Raw genomic sequence first — 17,430 nt, 5'->3', positions numbered from 1 at the left:
AACAGGAGGAAGGCCAATTTCCATTGACTGGATAATGTGGGAGAATTAGATATAGTGAAGCTGTAAAGATAGGTTGGGGGTGAGATTATAAAGGGAGTAAAAAAGACTCCAACAAATAGAAGAGTCTATATTTGATCCTAGAGAACCACTAGAATTTACTGAGTAGAAAGGAAGGAAATAAGTATTCATTAAGCATGTACTCTGCACCAGACATAGTGCTGAGACCTTTACAAATGTATCTCATTTGATCCTACAACAACCCTGTGAAGTAGATGCTGTTGTTATCCCCATTTTACAGATGAGGAAACTGAGGCAGATGGAGGTTAAGTGACTTGCTCTGAAAGTGATAACCCAAACCTGGATTTAAAAAAAAAAATCATCAAATGGCCATTCTAAAGTCAATGAGAAAAACATTCTGATTGAACCTAAGTTCCACCAGGGCAAGAGCTGTTTTATTTTTGCCTTTATGTACTCAGTGCCTAGCACAGTGCCTGGCACAGAATAGGCACTCAAAAATGTTTCTAGAGGGAAGAAGAAAAAACGGGAGGGAAAAGAAATTTGCATGATAACTTTATTATATATTCAAAAGGAATAGCAAGTTGTGCATTATAGATTTGTAGTTTTTTATGTGCAGTCATCTTTAAAAATTATACTACGTTTTGGAAATGCTTGTTTTATTCTATAAATTAAAAAAAGTTTACTAAAAATAGGATGCTGAGGGGTCCACCTATATTATTAGATAATTAGCCAAGACTAATTAAATATTATGGGTGGCTAGGTGGTGCAATGTATAGAGTGCTGGGCCTGGAATCAGGAAGACCTGAGTTCAAATCTGGCCTCTGATACTACTGTGTGACCCTGGGCAAGTCACTTAACTCTGTTTGCCTCAGTTTCCTCATTTGTAAAGAGAGCTGGAGAAGGGAATGGCAAACCATTCCAGTATCTTTGCCAAGAAAACCCTAAATGTGGTCATGAAGATTCTGAAATGACTGAACAACAAGAAACAATGACAATCCTGTGATGTGGGTACTAGAAATTTTGTTACCCCCATTTTATAGATGAAGAAACCAACTCAGAGGGGTTAAATGACTTGCTCATGGTCATGCAGCTAGGATCAGAGAAGAGATTTGAACCCAGTATTTCTTCCAACAGAACATGCTGCTACAACTAAAATTTCATCTTATTTGCAATTAAATTTTCATCTTATCAGAGGCTACCATGTTGTAGTAGATAGAAACTTCTCCGGGTGGAAACTCCTCTATCCACAGGTCCTTGCCTTGCTCCTAATTTATCACTCCTCTTTACTCCATTATAATGGAGTGCCTAGACAGTGCTTGGCACACAGTAGGCACTTAATAAATGCTTATGCCCTTCCTCCCCCCTTTTCTGGTCATCATTTGCCTTTCACTAGTTCTCTAGGCCTTCCCTCTGGCCTCTTTTAATGATCACAGGCTGGCTCAACAATCACATCTTCTACTTCTTGCTTACGTGGAGGTGGGTTTCATTTCAACCTGGTAACTTGGGGTCACCAAGGGCAGCTAGGCACTTTCTTACTATCTCCCCACTTATCTCAAGCTTCAGCTCCCTATTATCCAATTGTGTTCTCTCCTTTCCAGTCCAAAGATCGTTCTTCTTGAGAAGTACAAAATGAAAGTTGAGCAGCTGTGCCTTCTTTCAGTGGTTTGTTATCATCTCCTCCACCCTCTCCACCCCCAGAAGCAGCCCTGTCCTTTCTTTGAGCTTACTCTTTTCTCTAATGTGGTTGTCTTCTAGCTAGATAGCACAGCTGATAGAGTGCTTGGCCTGGAGTCAGGAAGATCAGAGTTCAAATCCAGCCTCTGACCAGCCTCAGCTTTGTGATACATTCCAACTATAAAATCGGTATAGTAATAGTACCTTCCTCATAGGGTTCTTGTGAACTAGTTATAAGGTACTTAGCACAGTGCCTGGTACACAGTAGGTGCTTAATAAATGTTGTTCTCTCCTTCACTCACTTTATTATTTTTGGTTACTGTTATTGTTCTTAGTTTTCCTCCTCAGGCTTAGCTCCTTCTGAGATTTAGCACAACTTATAATCTTCTCATAGGGCCATGCCATGTTTTTGTATTCATCTACCACTATTTATCCTTGCTTTCTGTCTTACATATATGTCTTTCTTTTTTTTTGCTTTTTTTTTTTTTTGCAGTCAGGGTTAAGTGACTTGCTCAGGATCACACAGCTGGTAAGTGTCAAGTGTCTGAGGCCAGATTTGAACTCAGGTTCTCCTGACTCCAGGGCCAGAGCTCTATCCACTGCGCCACCTAGCTGCCCCTCCATATCTTCTTAATATACAATACTACTGTTCTCCCCATGCCCCATCCTCTTTCTCTATCTTGTTCTTTTTGAATATGGTATAATCTTTCATGACCATATTCTTGTGTCTCAGTGATATTGATACTTATGAGGTAAAATTTGCCTTCTTGCACTAAGAGCTCTAGTTCACCTTGCTTCTTATGCATACTTTGTGCATTTGTGTATAGATATCTGAGGTCATAGGCAGCTAAGTGGCTGAGTGGATAGAGTGCTGGCCTTGGAGTCAGGAAGACTCATTTTCCTGAGTTGCAATCTGGCCTCAGACACTAACTAGCTGTGTGACCCTAGGCAAGTCACGTAACTCTGTTTGCCTCAGTTTCCTCATCTGTAAAATGAGCTGGAGAAGGCAATGGCAAAACGAATTAGTATCTTTGTCAGGAAAACCCCAAAATGGGGTCATGAAGCCTCAGGCACAACTGAAAAATGACTAAACAACAACAAAAATCTGGGGTCATAGGCTTTATTACTGGTCTTTTTTTTTTTTGGATTTTGTCTTCTCCGAATTTTTAGGTATCTTTATGGCTAAATCTTTGAATTATATTTTAGCTACTTTTCATGGTATGAAGTTTGATGGAATTTTCTCCTTCTCTCTTCCTTTTCAGATTAAATCCCTTTTGATCAGATTTGCAAGACATCTAGTCAGACAGATACATTCTTACCAGCCCTTGTTAAGTGCATTCCATCCTAGATTAGTGGTTTGTTGGTCTATCCTTGGACACCATCATTTTAACTAGCTGTTCACACTTCAAATCTTCCTTTCTCTAAAATCTCTGCCTCTGACTGGTAGAATGATGAAAACACTACATTCCTAAGATTTTCAGGGTCTTTATGATCATTAGCAGCACTTTCTAGATTCCTTCTGGCAATATTATTTGTAGTCATAAAATCACTGTAAGTGGGTAGTAGTCATCTGCTTTGGAGTCCTGGGAGCTTCTCTGTCATATTCTGGATATATGTCCTCAAAAGAGCAGTCATCTGTTCTTATTAGATCAACAAATGACTTATATTAATACTCCTACCCCTATCAGTAGAGATACCAATTACTGCTATTTACTCTGTCTTCTCCTGACCCTAACCGAATGATCTCTTATCTGACATTGCTGTGAGAGCCACATCACTGACTGAAATGGAGGCAGCTGCTTCTTCCTCATGGGGTTTAGCTCCATCCTCTTCAGGGAAAGCCTCAAATCTACTTAGCTTTAGGAGTTAAATTTCAGTGGTGCTCATTCTTTCCTTCTCCTCTTGTTCCACTTTCTAACCTTTCAACAAAAGTTAGATGATTTCTTTGACTTCTCAGATCCTTTTTTGGGGAATCCTTCTGTTTCTTTCTCTCCTCTTCTCTGTGTTTCTCTCTGTATCTCTCTCCTCTTTTTTCTCTTTGTCTCTCTCCTCTTCTCTTTCCATCTCTCCTCTTTGTCTCTGTCTCCCCTCTGCACTCTCTCTCTCCTCTTCTTTGTCTCTCTCTCTTCTTCTTTGTCTCTCTCTCTCTCACACACACACCTCTTCTGTCTCTCTCCCCGCTTGTCTGCCTCTCTTTCACTCGCTTTCTCTCTTTCCTCACTCTTCTGTCTCTGTTTCTCTCTTTTTCTGTCTCTCTCCTCTTCTCTCTCTCTCTCCCTTCTCTCTGTCTCTCCTCTTCTCTTTCTGACTCATTCCTCTTTTCTGTCGCTCTGTCCTCTTCTCTGTCTTTCCTCTTCTGTCTCCCCTCTTCTCTCTCTCTTCTGTCTCTCTGTCTCTCCCTCCCTACCCCCTTGCCCCCTCTCCTTCTTTAAGAGAATTCTTTATTCTCTATGATGATCTGAAGAGTGGAGAGGTGTTCCCCAGCCGCTTTCCTACCTTCTCTTCTAGGAGGGAAACCAGTTTATACTTTGAGCAAAGATAAGTCACTTGGTTTTGACAGAAATATGAAATTTGCATACTTTATTCAGGTCACTGCAAATTCTAGCTGCCCTCCAAAGGTGCTAAGATCTAGATCCTTGGTTCCTTATCACTCATGATAGCCACACCTATATTGTACTTACCTTACCAACTCCCTTCTCTTTCTCCTTTTCCTTCTCCTTCAGCTCTGCCTTTTTCCACTTCTTCTGGTCCTTCTGCTTGAGTTTTTCTCTTAGAATTCGTTTTCTCTGAAAAATGAAAGCAGTTGGACTAGACAACCATTTTGCTCTTTTCCAGCTGTCAATCTAGGATCCTGTAACATGCGATCCTTCAGTGCTAGATCCTACTCTTTCAGCTTTGAGGAGGAGTACACCCCTTTTTTCAATTTTTCCTCAAGCCCTCTCATAGTTTCCTCACTAAATTCAATCTCTGGGCTCTCTTTGCAATTCCCAAACTCTCCAAACTTCCTTCACAGTTCCCTTTTCTTCAGCTCAAGCCATTTTCCCACTCCTTCTCCAGCTCAACCTTTCCCTCATCTAAGAGGGAAGCAGACTATTTGCTTAGTTTCCACATCTGTAAAATGAGGGGATTTGATCATTTAGAACTCTTAAGACCACCCAGCTTGAAGTCTTGGGATCCTAAGCTGTGTGACCTTGGCAAAGTCATAATTATTCTCAACGCCTCAGGGTTTTCATTTGCGAATCACTTTTGCAAATCACTTTAAATGTAAGTCATATGTAGTATGTAGATGAAAATATTTACCCTACCAAACGAGCTGTGATGACCAAATAATATAACTGGTTTGTAATCAGCAAGTGTTAAATGCATATAAAATATTATTTTCATCATTTTCTATATATGATGCATTCAACTATGCTCTTCTTAGACACAAAAGAAAGATAAAACATGTTGAATCAAATACTATACTTTATTTTAAGGGGAGTAGAGATAGGAGGAGAAGAAGGCAAAGAGGACTGTTTTTTCTCTCTCCATCTTGGGAACCTGGGACCTAGACATTCAACAGGAGGGTTGTGAACTCTTTGAGGCTTGGTTTTAGCGATGGTGAAATGAAAGGGTTGAGGCCAAACAGGCAGTGAGACTAGTTGTCTTATAGGTGGAGGGTTGCCCAGAGTTCGAGATCTCCTCCCAGAAGAAGGAGCTTGGGATCCAGTGTGGGGTGTTGTGTGAAAACTGGATCGAGTTGCAGGCCTACTTGGTGGTTGGGTCAGGGCTGATGCTGGCTCCTCCCTAGGTGTTGATGGAGGGAGTTTTGAGGTGGTGGCTCCAGAAGTGCCTGAAGGGTGGTGGGAGTGTGGCATAGACTTTGATTTCAGGGCACATCCATAAAAACAGGGAGCAAAGACAGATGGTAGAAAAGAGCCAACATCCTGTGATTTCCCACTTGGATCCAGTCCTGGTGGGTTATCTAAGGGGATGCCCAGCTCTGTGAGCTCTTGCTGCAAGTCTTCAAGTATCCATCTCCTCCTATGAAATATGAAATGGGATTGCAGGGAGGAAGAAAGGTGAGATTTGCATTGAGACAAAAGGAGAGAAGTAAGAAGACTGGATAATGATAAGGACTGGATTGGTGATTTTATTAGCACAGTTATCCCTTCCCCATTGTGACTCTCCCCATTGCAGTTTGGACCCATGCCATTGTTTTGACATATCACAAGTCAGAATAAGAAATTAAATAAACGCGGAAGCCATAGATAACACATGAAGGCCAGCAGATGACAAAGAAAAAGTTTAGAAACTCAGAAATGCATAAATATATGTATGGTATTGTATAATATCAACCCCAATTTTACAATAAGGTACTGTAAACATCCCATAAAGAAAAAGAAAAAAATCAGACTTCTTCTCTGGTATGAAGGGAGGGCCAAAATATTTTACACAGGTTTTCCATATCTTAGGGGTGAGGAAATTCTCTCTACCAGTAGAAGCAGACAGAAGGAATGAGAGTGAGCTGGAGAACCGGCTGTCCATATGTACCTTGAGCTGTCCATACATACCTTGAGCTCTTCCGGGCTATTGGGACATCTTCCTCCAGCAGGAGCCCATAGTCAAGAGGAAGTTGTTGCCTACCATGGTCCCCACTCATTTTCTCTTAAGAGAGAGATTGAGCTGGGAGAGGAGTGCTAATGGTTAGAAGATTGGAAGTGGAGAGTAGGGCTAAAATGGAGGGGTTCCTGACCTACTCTTCTTCATCTCCCATCTCTGGGCTTTGCACAGGCTTCTCCACAGACTCTCTTCCTTCAAAATTCATCCCAAGTACAACCGTTCACATTAGGGATTCTTAAGCTTTTCTGTGTCTTGACCCCCTTTGGCAGGCTAGTGAGGTTCTTGTTATATCCATCTCATGGTTTTAAATGCATAAAATAAAATACATAGGATTATAAAGGAATAACATTGAAATAAAGATGTAATTTTTTTCATCCAAGTTTATGGACCCCCTGACATCTGGGGGGTGGAGGTATTGTTCATAGACCTTAGATTAAGAATTCAGTTTTACATGAAGTCTTTCTGGATCCTCCCACAACTGCTAGTGCCCTCCCTCTATAATTACCTTGTTTTATAAAACTTGTATTTATTTATTTTTTATATTTATTCTGCACATGCTATGTATGCTTATATATGTTCTTGTTAGAAAGTAAGCTCCATCAGACTAGGGATTGTTCCATCATTTGCCTTTTTATCCCTAGTGCCTAGCACATAATAGGTGTTTAATAAATGCTTATTTTGATTGATTGATTGATTTTGAACCCTGGGAAGAAGGAAAGGAGGACTCTTGATTGGTCCAAAACTCTCCATCTTTCTGGCACCTTCCCCTTTCCCTTGAGCCCACCATTCACCCCCACTGCTTCTTGACCAGTTCTCTGTATTCTCCTATTCTGTGGGACTAATCTATTCACCAGATGTATTAACTTTGTTCTTTTCTGGCTTGGTGTTCCTATTCATGCTGTCTTGAAAGCCTTTCTTCTCTCTCTCTCTTTGTGAGAAGTTTCAAAGGCCTAGATCATCCTAGCCCCATGAAACCTTCCTGGATACCCCCAGCCAGAAAGGTTCTTCCCACCCCCCTAAATTCAGATGGTATTTGTGTGTTTCTTCCTTAGATGTCATATTTATGGTTTGCAAAATGATTGCCTCACAACAGCCCTATGAGGTAGGCAGTGCAATGATTGTTATCTCTGCAGAGCAGACAAGGAGGATCACTGAGGCTGAGAGAGGTGAAGTGGCTTACTCAAAGTCACACAGTAAGTCCTGGGGGCTCTTAACTACATATCCAACCACATCCAACCCAACCCAACAAATAAACATTTGTTAGGTGCAAAACTACACATGCCCACTTTGTGCAAATTTCTGTGCTTGGTGCTGGGGATACAAAGACAAAATGAAAACCAGTCCTTGTCACTGCTAGGCATATGTACCCCTAAAGAAGTCACAGACTAAAGGGTCTCAGATATACCAAAATATTCATAGCTGCACTTTTTGTTGGAGCAAAACACTGGAAACAAAACAGATGTCCATCAAATGGATAAACAAATTGTGGTACATGAATATAATAGAATGCCATAAGATGTGTTGTGATATAAGAAAAGATGAACATGATGGGGGCATCTAGGTAGTACAGTGGATAGAGCACCAGCTCTAGAGTCAAGAGGACCAGAGTTCAAATCCAGCCTCAAACACTTAGTAGCTGTGTGACCCTGGTCATTTAACCCCCATTGCCTCTTGAGAGAGAGAGAGAGAGATGAACATGATGAATACAAAGAAGCATGGGAAAATTTATGAACTGATACAGAGTAAAGTAAGTAGAACCAGGAAAACAATATATAATTACAATCTGAATGAGGTGTTCTTTTTTTTTTCTTTCTTTCTTTTTTTTTTTTTGGCTAGGCAATGGGGTTAAGTGACTTGCTCAGGGTCACAGCTAGTAAGTGTCAAGTGTCTGAGACCGCATTAGAACTCAGGTCCTCCTGGCTCCAGGGCCAGTGCTCTATTCACTGCACCACCTAGCTGCCCCCTGAATGAGGTATTCTCAACTTGTCATCTGTGAACTTGTTTATAAAAATATTTTAATAACTTGGTTTCCATATAATTGTTTTCCTTTGTGATCCTATATATTTTATGCATTTAAAAACAATATTCTGTCAAGGGGTTCTTAGGTTTCACAAGACTACCAAAGTATATGACACAAAAAATGTTAAGAACCCAAGGTGTAAATGGAGACCACAGCAACAACAAAGAAAATGAACCCTGTGTAATTAAAGTGACTAAGCTTGGCTCTGGAGAAGAGTTGAGAAAATTCACCTTCTACCACATCACATCTATCATATTGGCCAAGATGACAAAACAAGAAAATGATAAATGTTGGAGAAGATGTGGGAAAATTGGAACACTAATGCATTGTTGGTGGAGTTGTGAAATGATCCAACCATTCTGGAGAGCAATTTTGGAACTATGCCCAAAAGGCTATAAAAATGTGCATAACCTTTGACCCAGCAATAGCACTTCTAAGGCTATATCCCAAAGAGATCATACAAATGGGAAAAGGACCCACATGCACAAAAATATTTATAGCAGCTCTTTTTGTGGTGGCAAAGAATTGGAAATTGAGAGGATGCTCATCAATTGGGGAATGGCTAAACAAGTTGTGGTATATGAATATGATGGAATACTATTGTGCTATAAGAAATGATGAACAGGCTGATTTCAGAAAAATCTGGAAAGACTTGTATGGTCTGATGCTGAGTGAAGTGAGCAGAACCAAGAGAACGTTGTATACAATAACAGCCACGTTGTGCGATGACTAATATTGATAAACTTAACCCTTCTCAGCAATTCAAGGATCTAAGACATCTCCAAAGGCCTCGTGATGGAAAATGCTATCCACATCCCAAGAAAGAACTATGGAGTTTGAATGCAGATCAAAGCATAGTATTTGCTATTTATTTTCTTCTGTTGAGTTTTGTTTCCTCTTTCTGGTGGTTCTTCCTATTGGTTCTAATTCTTACTTACAACATCACTAATGTGAAAATATGTTTAATAGGAATGTATATGTATAGCATATATCAGCTTGTGCACCATTCTGGGGGAGGGTGGTGGGGAGGAAGGGGGAGAAAAATTTTAAACTCAAAAGCTTATGGAAGTGATGGTTGATAAATGAAAATAAATTAAGAAAAAAAAGAAAAAAAAAGAAAATTCACCTCCCTTCCTTCTTTGCAGAAGTAGAGGATTATGGGTATGGAACATTGCAGATACAGTCAGACTTGGTTGACATAGACACACATAGACATACATGTATAAATACAAAAATACATACACATGCATATATAGAAAGAAGTGTATCTATATACTCTCCTCTTTAAATATATGTATGTATGTATGTATGTATGTATATGTGTATGTATGTATGTATGTATGTATGTATGTATGTATGTATGTATGTATACAGGCAGCTAGGTGGCACAGTGGATAGAGTGCTGGACCTGAAGTCAGGAAGACTCATCTTCCTGAGTTGAAATCTCAGGATTTCAGATACTTACTAGCTGTGTGACCTTGGGCAAGTCACTTAATCCTGTTTGGCTCAGTTTCCTCATCTGTAAAATGGGCTGGAGAAGGAAATGGCAAACCACTCCAGTATCTTTGTCAAGAAAACCTCAAGGGGCAGCTAGGTGGTGTAATGGATAGAGCACTGGCTCTGGAGTCAGGAGGACCTGAGTTCAAATCCAGCCTCAGACACATAACACTCACTAGCTGTGTGATTCTGGGCAAGTCACTTACCTCAATTGCCCCTGCAAAAAAAAAAAAAGAAAGAAAGAAAGAAAACCTCAAGTGAAGTCACAAAGAATTGGACATGACTGAAATGACTGAACAACAAGAAAAAATGTGTATGTGTATATCTATATACCTATCTTTATATTTCTATCTATCTATGTAGAAATGAAGGTGATGTAAAAACAAAAGATATCAATAAAAAAATTGTCCTTACCTTCAAAGGAGTCCATAGAAAGGTGGATCTGACATGAATACATAAATATATACATGACAGTCTGAGGAAGAGGAAGATTGCTAACAACCAGAGAATCAGAAAAGGCTTCTGGAGGGATGAAACACTGGAGTTATCTTTTCAAATAGATTAAAAACTCCCTGAGAGCAGCAGAGACCTTGTCTTAAATGTCCTCAAAATATTCTACAAAGTTTAGACCTCATTACTGAGCCCACAGCAGGTTCTCAGTAAACATTAGCTGGCTGAATAAATGAACAAATGAACGCATGAAGGAATGAATGAATGAATGAATGAATGAGGACTGAGCCAGCCCAACCCTACACATCTTTGGGGGTGGGATGGGATGGAAGTGACTAAAAAGAGAAAGAAGCAAGAGGAATGCAAAGAGAGGAAGGGGGGCAGGTATGGTGGAAAAAGCAATGCCTTTGGAGTCAGAGGAGCCAGGTTCAAACTTTTTCTTGGCTTCTTACTTACATGCATGATCTTGAGAAAGTCACCTAATGTCTCTGAGCTCCAGTTTCCTTATTTGTAGGATGAGAGGCAGCTGGACAAGATATACTCCAAGGTTTTTTGCAATTAAAAATCTATGTGAGAGAGAGAGAGGAGAGAGAACACATATTGGGGTGTCATGAAAAAGAACTACCCTTATCTCACAAAACTCCCTTAATATTCATTAAAATGAATAGAAATAAGGTTCTGTTTTATTACTCATTGGGATAGACTGTCATGTCTAGAATTTAAAGCTAGAAGGAACTTTAGAGACCATCTGGCTCAATCTCATCTTTTTGACAGATGGGACAAGAATCAGAAAAGGGAAGAATCTTGCCCAGGGTCACATAGGTAGTAAACAGTGAAGCTGACATTCAAACTCTAAAATCATTTCTCTTTTCATTATCTCAGGTTATCTCATCACTTGCAAGTACCAAGATGCATTCTCAAACCAATTATAAACATTGAATGTAAGCTCTCTGAGATGAGGGGCTATTTTCCCCCTTTGTCTATCTAGCACTTCCCCTCTAGGTAGCAGATATTTAATAAATGCTCATTAAATAGAACTTTGCTAGACTATGGATGTCTCTAATGCCACTGCATTTGTGTAGATCATAAAGAATACATAGGATCATAGATTTGGAGTTGGAGGTAAACTAGTTCAATTTTCTTGTTTTATAGATAAAGAAGCAGAGGCCCAGAGATAGGTAAAATAACTTCCATTATTCCACACTTGTCGTTGACTGCATTGGTATTTGTTAGAAGTAAGCTACCTCTAAAACGAACTCATGAAATCCAGGAGTGGGGCTGACAGCCTTGAAGACCCTATTACTGTCTGTTTCACTGAAATTTGTGCATGTTCGCTCGCCCGTATGTGAAGCAGGGAGGGGGTGGGGGGAGGAATTCTCCTGTGCGCATCATTTGTCTTGATGGTTTTTTACTTTCTGTAATTGTCAGATTTTGAGAATGTAGGAAGAGAGCAGCCATGACTTCCTCTGAATTCTTTGTCCCATAGCATGATGGGGACTTACTTTACCTACTCTGGAGAGCTCATCATCACCTCTTGCCTTCATGGGGATACTCTGAGCTCCTCCCAGCACCTGTTTCTAATGATAATGGTATAGTGGAAAAAGCACTGGGTTTGGGAGCCAGAAGACCTGATTCCAAATCCAGTTTTTCTACTCACTAGCTGTGTGATCTTGGGCAAGTCTCAAAAACATTTCTGGTCCTTAGATTTGTTTTTGTTTTGTTTTTAAATTGCAAAATGAGGGGGTTGGAATTAGATGTTCCCTAAGGTTTGTTCCCAAAAGATAATCTACAACCTAAAATGTCTCATTCAACTCTGGAAATTACCATAGGCCAGCATGTTAGATTTAATATATGCTTTTAAAAAGTTCCAAATTGCACATAACAAAAGCTCACAGCTTCACATGCAATCCTATTTCGTGATCTTCTTTGTATATGTAAATAAATGTTCATGTTTGTTAGTATTCATGTTCATAATAAAAAGGGAAATTGAAAAGAGAAAAAGAAAATACCATAAGCTCTAATATAGTTTGGATTGGGTTTTGAAAATAAGGCTCATGGATTCAAGGAGAGGAGGGGGAAAAGATCTCAGGTAGGAAGAAGCTTCCATAATGTGACATACTATTTCACATAGAATTCAGCTGAAGTAGAAGCATTTTTTATTCAGTTACATGATCTTTCTAAGATCATACAGCTTAGTCACTAGTGGAGCTAGGACCTGAACCTAGGTCTTCTGGCTCCTGGTGCCCTTTCCATCATACCACACTGGGGTCAGGTGAATAATAAAATGGTGGATGGACAGCAAGTGTGCTTGGCTAGGGTACAGGAGTCTGTTGGAAAATATACATAAAAGAGGGTATAGTGAGGCACACTACAGGGTGAGATCAGGAGAAATGGGCCTGGGACACCTCTGATTCAAAGACACTGGATCCCATCCCCAACTAATCCATCAACAGACATTTATTAAGTGTCTACTGTGTGCTAGGCATTGGAATCCTCAAGGAGCTTACAGAGCCAGAACAGACCTTAGAAGCCTTTTAATCCAGCCTTCTCACTTTACATATGAGGAAACTGAGACAGACAGAGGTTAGGTGATGTGCATAGGATGATACAGCTATCAGGTATCTGAGACAAGATTTGAACTCTGATCTTCCTGACTTCAGATCCAGAATGCTATCCACCGAGCCACATGCAGGGGGAGGGGAGGAAAAGTCAGAAAATAAAGGAAGAAAAAGGTTACCATTCAAAATGATTAGGAGGATAGTGATGCCTTCAGCAGATTTAGGAAAGTTAGCAAAAAGGGGGGTGGGTTTGTAGGAGAATGATAATTTTTCTTTTGGCTTTATTGAGTTAGAGATGCCTACAAGACATCTTGTTGGAAGTGTCCCATAGGTGATTGTGTATAAGGGAAGGAACTTAGAGATAGGGTGAGATGAGTGTGCACTGATGTGTGTGTGTGTGTGTTGTATGTGTGTGTATGTCATGTGCACAGAGATAACTGAACACAGGAGGTGCTGATGAATATCATTTTAAGTATGTAAAGAGAGAAGACAGCCCAGATCAGAGCCCTGAGGTATATAGGAATCCCGGGGCAGGACATGGATGATGACAGGGCAAAGAAGATTGAGAAGGATTAACTGAAAGGTAGGAAGAGAACCAAAGAGCATCATTAGGAAAAACCAGAAAGGATACAAGGTATCATCCAGGAGGGGAGGATTTTCAATAGTGTCAAATATTTCAGAGAAGTCAAAAAGGATGAGGATAGAGATAAGGCCATTGGATTTGTTGATTAAAAGATCATGGATAACCCTAGAGAGAGCAATTTCAGTTGAGTGATGAGACGGGATGCAAGATTGCAAAGCGTTGAGAAGACAGTAAAAGAGAAAGTGGAGGTGATAAGTGTAGACAGCTTTTTTCTAGGTGTAACTGTGAAAGGGATGAGAGATATAGGACGAAAGTATGAGGGTATGAAAACATCAAATGAAGAGGTTTTTTTTTAAAGAATGAGAGAGGTGACTTGGGCCTGTTTGTAGGCAATAAAGAGCAGTAGATATAGAGGGAATGAAGGTTAAAGAGAAGGGATGGTTAACGAAGGAAGGCAATCTGCTGGGGAGAGGGGAAGCGATGGGATCAAGGGTATAATTAGAGGGAATGACCTTGAGAAGAGTTACCAAGACTGGAGTAATGCAAAAAATGAAAGATGATGACTACAAGGGATTTTGAGATAAAGAGAAGGGAGAAAGTAAGAGATTTGGTTCTCTGGTGATAGTTAAGGGGAGGGGGTGTAATAGGAGGTTTGAGGAGAGGAGAAAATCTGGAACATCCTCTGAATCTGATAGAACACAGAACAATACAAGGATTGCCTTATGGCAGTGATCAGTTGAGATTAGAGAACACAGTCAAAACTTTTTGGAGGCATTGAAGCCTCTACCTCATCTTTTATTTCTTTTCCTCAGCACTGAGAAGGAAAAAGGACTGGGAGCTAACCAGAGAGCCTACTCCAAAGTGTAGTCCAAGACTCCCCAAACCACATGGGCAGTCAAGGTCATGCTAGCCATTCTCTTGCCTCAGATATATACTCTCTACATTTCCCTCAGCTTAGACATGCAGCCTGAGGGAGTTTGTCAGTGGAGAAGTAGGAGGGGTTCTCTCCTATCTCTAAAAATTCCTTATTCTGCCCCCTAACAATTTTTTAAGAATCACAGGATAGTTGTTAGACCATTGGGAGCCTGGACTTGGGTCAGGATTTCTTTTTTTTTTTTTTTTTTTTTTTTTGCTTTTTGATGAGGCACTCTGGATTAAATGACTTGCCCAGGGTCACACAGCTGGTAAGTGTCATGTGTCTGAGGCGGCATTGGAACTCAGGTCCTCCTGACTCCAAGGCTGGAGCTCTATCTACTGCGCCACCCAGCTGTCCCTGGGTCAGGCTTTTTGCTTTACTAGTTGTAAGCAAGTGCGGAAGTCAATTTGCTTCTCGTGGCCTCAGTTTTCTCCCCTGTAAATGTAGACAATAATAGTACCTACTTCACAGGGTTGTTGAATAAGATGTGAAGCAATTCACAAGCTTTATTATTAATTTCAAAGTAAGCTGTTATCAAAACGAGGGGAGTGGACTACATCTCCAATATCCCTTCCAGCTGAAAAATTCTATGAATCCTGCCACAAGCATTTCCTGTAAACTCACCTTTCAGAAGTGTCTGGGTCTCTCTAGCCTGGGTTTCCCGCTGTTGATTTGAGACAACTGAGGAGGGCAGAGAATTAACTTCTCCCTTTTACTCAAGATTTCCCTGATCCTCCAGATTGTCTGACATGTAGGCCTACCCTCTGGGCCTCTGAAGTCTATTAGGAATGGACTATAATAAGGGGTGGAGGTAAGGATGAAGGAACAAACTTCTTAGGCATTCCAGTGCCCAGGCTTAGTACTTGTGATGCCCCAGTTCAATGAACTGAGTCCTCTGCCTTTTCCATCACAAGCCCTACTGGAAATAGTTTGCCAAAATGAGCTCAGCATCTCCCCATTACTTCTGCTGCGGGAAGTCAACTCAGCTAGAAGAAAAGCAATAGATGAATAGGGACGGCGTGTGGGTGTGGGTCCAGCTAGGATACACCTATAGGTTCATGCTAGAAACGAACTTGAAAGGCATTTAGTCCTAAGACTGGAATCGTTGTGTAATCCTTGAGTAATACGCCAATAATTGCTACCTGAGTGAGCCTGGACAAATCATTTGGCCTCTCGAGCTCAGTTTTCCTTGTTGGTAAAATGGGTGTGGGTGTTTTGCACTACATTCCTCACAAGGCTATCGTGAGAATAGCGCTTTGTAAGTTTTAAAGCGCTACAGAAAAAGGGAACTATTATCTGAGTAATTCGAGCACTGGTTATATAGGTAATTGCAGCCCAGCAGACCGGTCTCCTTGTCTTACTGCCACTGCTAACACGCTATTTTCCCCTCCCCTTCGCTCCTAGCTCTTGGCCCCCTCCCGGGGACGCTTAACCCTGTTTACAGGAATGGGAATTTGCATGATGAAAATAACCCGGGCTCGGGCCGCTATTTTACTGCCTTTGGCACAGGGCTCGGAAAAAGCGGCTGCATAGTCAATTACTGGAATTTTTAAACACAAATAATATTTTATGGGATCAGCGGGCTGGCGCAGCTCCTCCGCCCACGAACAAGCCTCATTGTGCTTGCAGGCCCCGACGGCCGCCAGAGCTGGGCCCGGCCTGGGCAGGTGCAGCGGCGGGGCCTTAGCAAGGCGCTGGGCTCCACTCATTCTTCACCCCCACCCCTGCCTAAGGGAGGGGCGAGGGTTCCGTGGAAAAGCCAGGAGGTCCAGTAACAGCTTAAGGCTGTCGAGCGGACCTAAGATGGGTCAAGTCTCCGGCCAAGAACAGCGTCTTGAAACCAAGACTGTGCATCTTTCCGCCCCCAGCCCCCAACCAACCCCCATCCCTTGGGCTCACCTGCAGTAACTGGGCCCCAGCTCAGCCTGGAAGCTGTTAGCTGGTAGAGAGGGAACGCCCAGTCCGGCCTCTCCCTGACTCCCTCCCCACCGCTCCCCCCTTCTTCCCCGCCCAGCCCTGGCGGGCTCCCCACCTCTCTGGCACTGGGGCCAGCCGCGCCGCGCCGCCTCCGGAAGGCCGGCTTCCCGGAACGGCCCGAGGGCGTCGGGGAATCCGCGCTGGGGCGCAAAGCCCAGGACTCTACCCTTCCCTCCCCCCTCTTCCCCCTCTTCCCCGTGCCTTAGGGGACAGTAGCGCTATGCTGTCCCCCTCCCCCGGAGATTGCTTTAGAGGTGAAAGGGAGGCCAAATTAGCAGAGTTAAACTGGAGAGAGATTCCTACAGGGAACCCAAAGCGCCCAAACAATCCTGGAGACTGGCCAAGGGAACCCCAGAAGCAGCTTAATTAGCTTCTTAAGCTTCCAGTACTCAGGTTGACAGGACACTTGAGTTTTTGTCCTTTAGAATCACAGAATGCCAGGGCCTAAAGGGACCTCAGGAACCAAGAATGTCAGAAAACAGTACATAAATTGTCGAGGCGGGAAGTCTTTCGAACATAGAATATTGGAACACAAAAAATAGGATATCATTACATAGTACACAGAATGTTGGGAGCTTAGAACATGGAACATCAAAATACTGAAGACACAATTTCAGCATCCTAAGGGACCTTATAATATAAACCAGTTGGAAGACCCGAACAATGAATACTAAAGCTGGAAGGGGCCTTAGAACTTGCGAGCCACTGGTCTCGAGTTTCTTCATCTGGAAAATGAGAGTGTGGGACACTAGAGTCCCTTCTGCTTCTAAATTCTATAATTCTATGAAATGTCGAAACATGGAACGTTGAAGTACAGAACGGAGAACGTCAGAGCTCATTTTGCAAACAAGGAACCTGAGTGGTACAGAGAGGGGAAGCCCAGGGTCATCCAGAGAATTAGTAGCAGATCCTGACAGGACCCAGTCCAAGGATCTTTCCATCAAAGAATCTCTAAGACTCCGTTTGTTATTCTGTCACCAACAACTCAGTTCCAGTGCCAAGATTCCCCTCGTGCCCTCCCAATACCCCCCCCCGCCAACACCCCCACCCCGCATATGCAGGGTTAAGCAGGAGCAGGTGTGCAGCCAGATGCCGATGACCACCCTCCTCCTACCACCCCCCACTACCGTCCGCC

The 17,430-nt window shown here is 42.0% G+C and overlaps 1 long non-coding RNA gene across 2 annotated transcripts; it reads right to left on the bottom strand.

Annotated features, from left to right (window-relative positions):
• Window positions 1-4,379: 4,379 nt before the first annotated feature.
• Window positions 4,380-16,268, bottom strand: LOC114053637. 2 transcript variants are annotated; one of them, XR_003570392.1, is made up of 4 exons: window positions 16,218-16,268; window positions 10,718-10,827; window positions 6,246-6,357; window positions 5,174-5,715 (listed from the first exon to the last, which is right to left on the bottom strand). It is a non-coding gene; the product is annotated as an uncharacterized LOC114053637 (long non-coding RNA). The 2 variants fall into 2 exon arrangements; XR_003570391.1 differs by lacking the exons at window positions 5,174-5,715; window positions 6,246-6,357 and adding an exon at window positions 4,380-4,478.
• Between the last annotated feature and the right edge of the window lie 1,162 nt (window positions 16,269-17,430).

The sequence above is a fragment of the Vombatus ursinus genome, unplaced genomic scaffold (genome assembly GCF_900497805.2).
Source record: "Vombatus ursinus unplaced genomic scaffold, bare-nosed wombat genome assembly UNPS02014811.1, whole genome shotgun sequence".
In the NCBI taxonomy this organism is placed as follows: Eukaryota; Metazoa; Chordata; class Mammalia; order Diprotodontia; family Vombatidae; genus Vombatus; species Vombatus ursinus.
The sequence above is the reverse complement of the archived record's forward strand: the minus strand, read 5'-3'. Positions and strand labels throughout refer to the sequence as shown.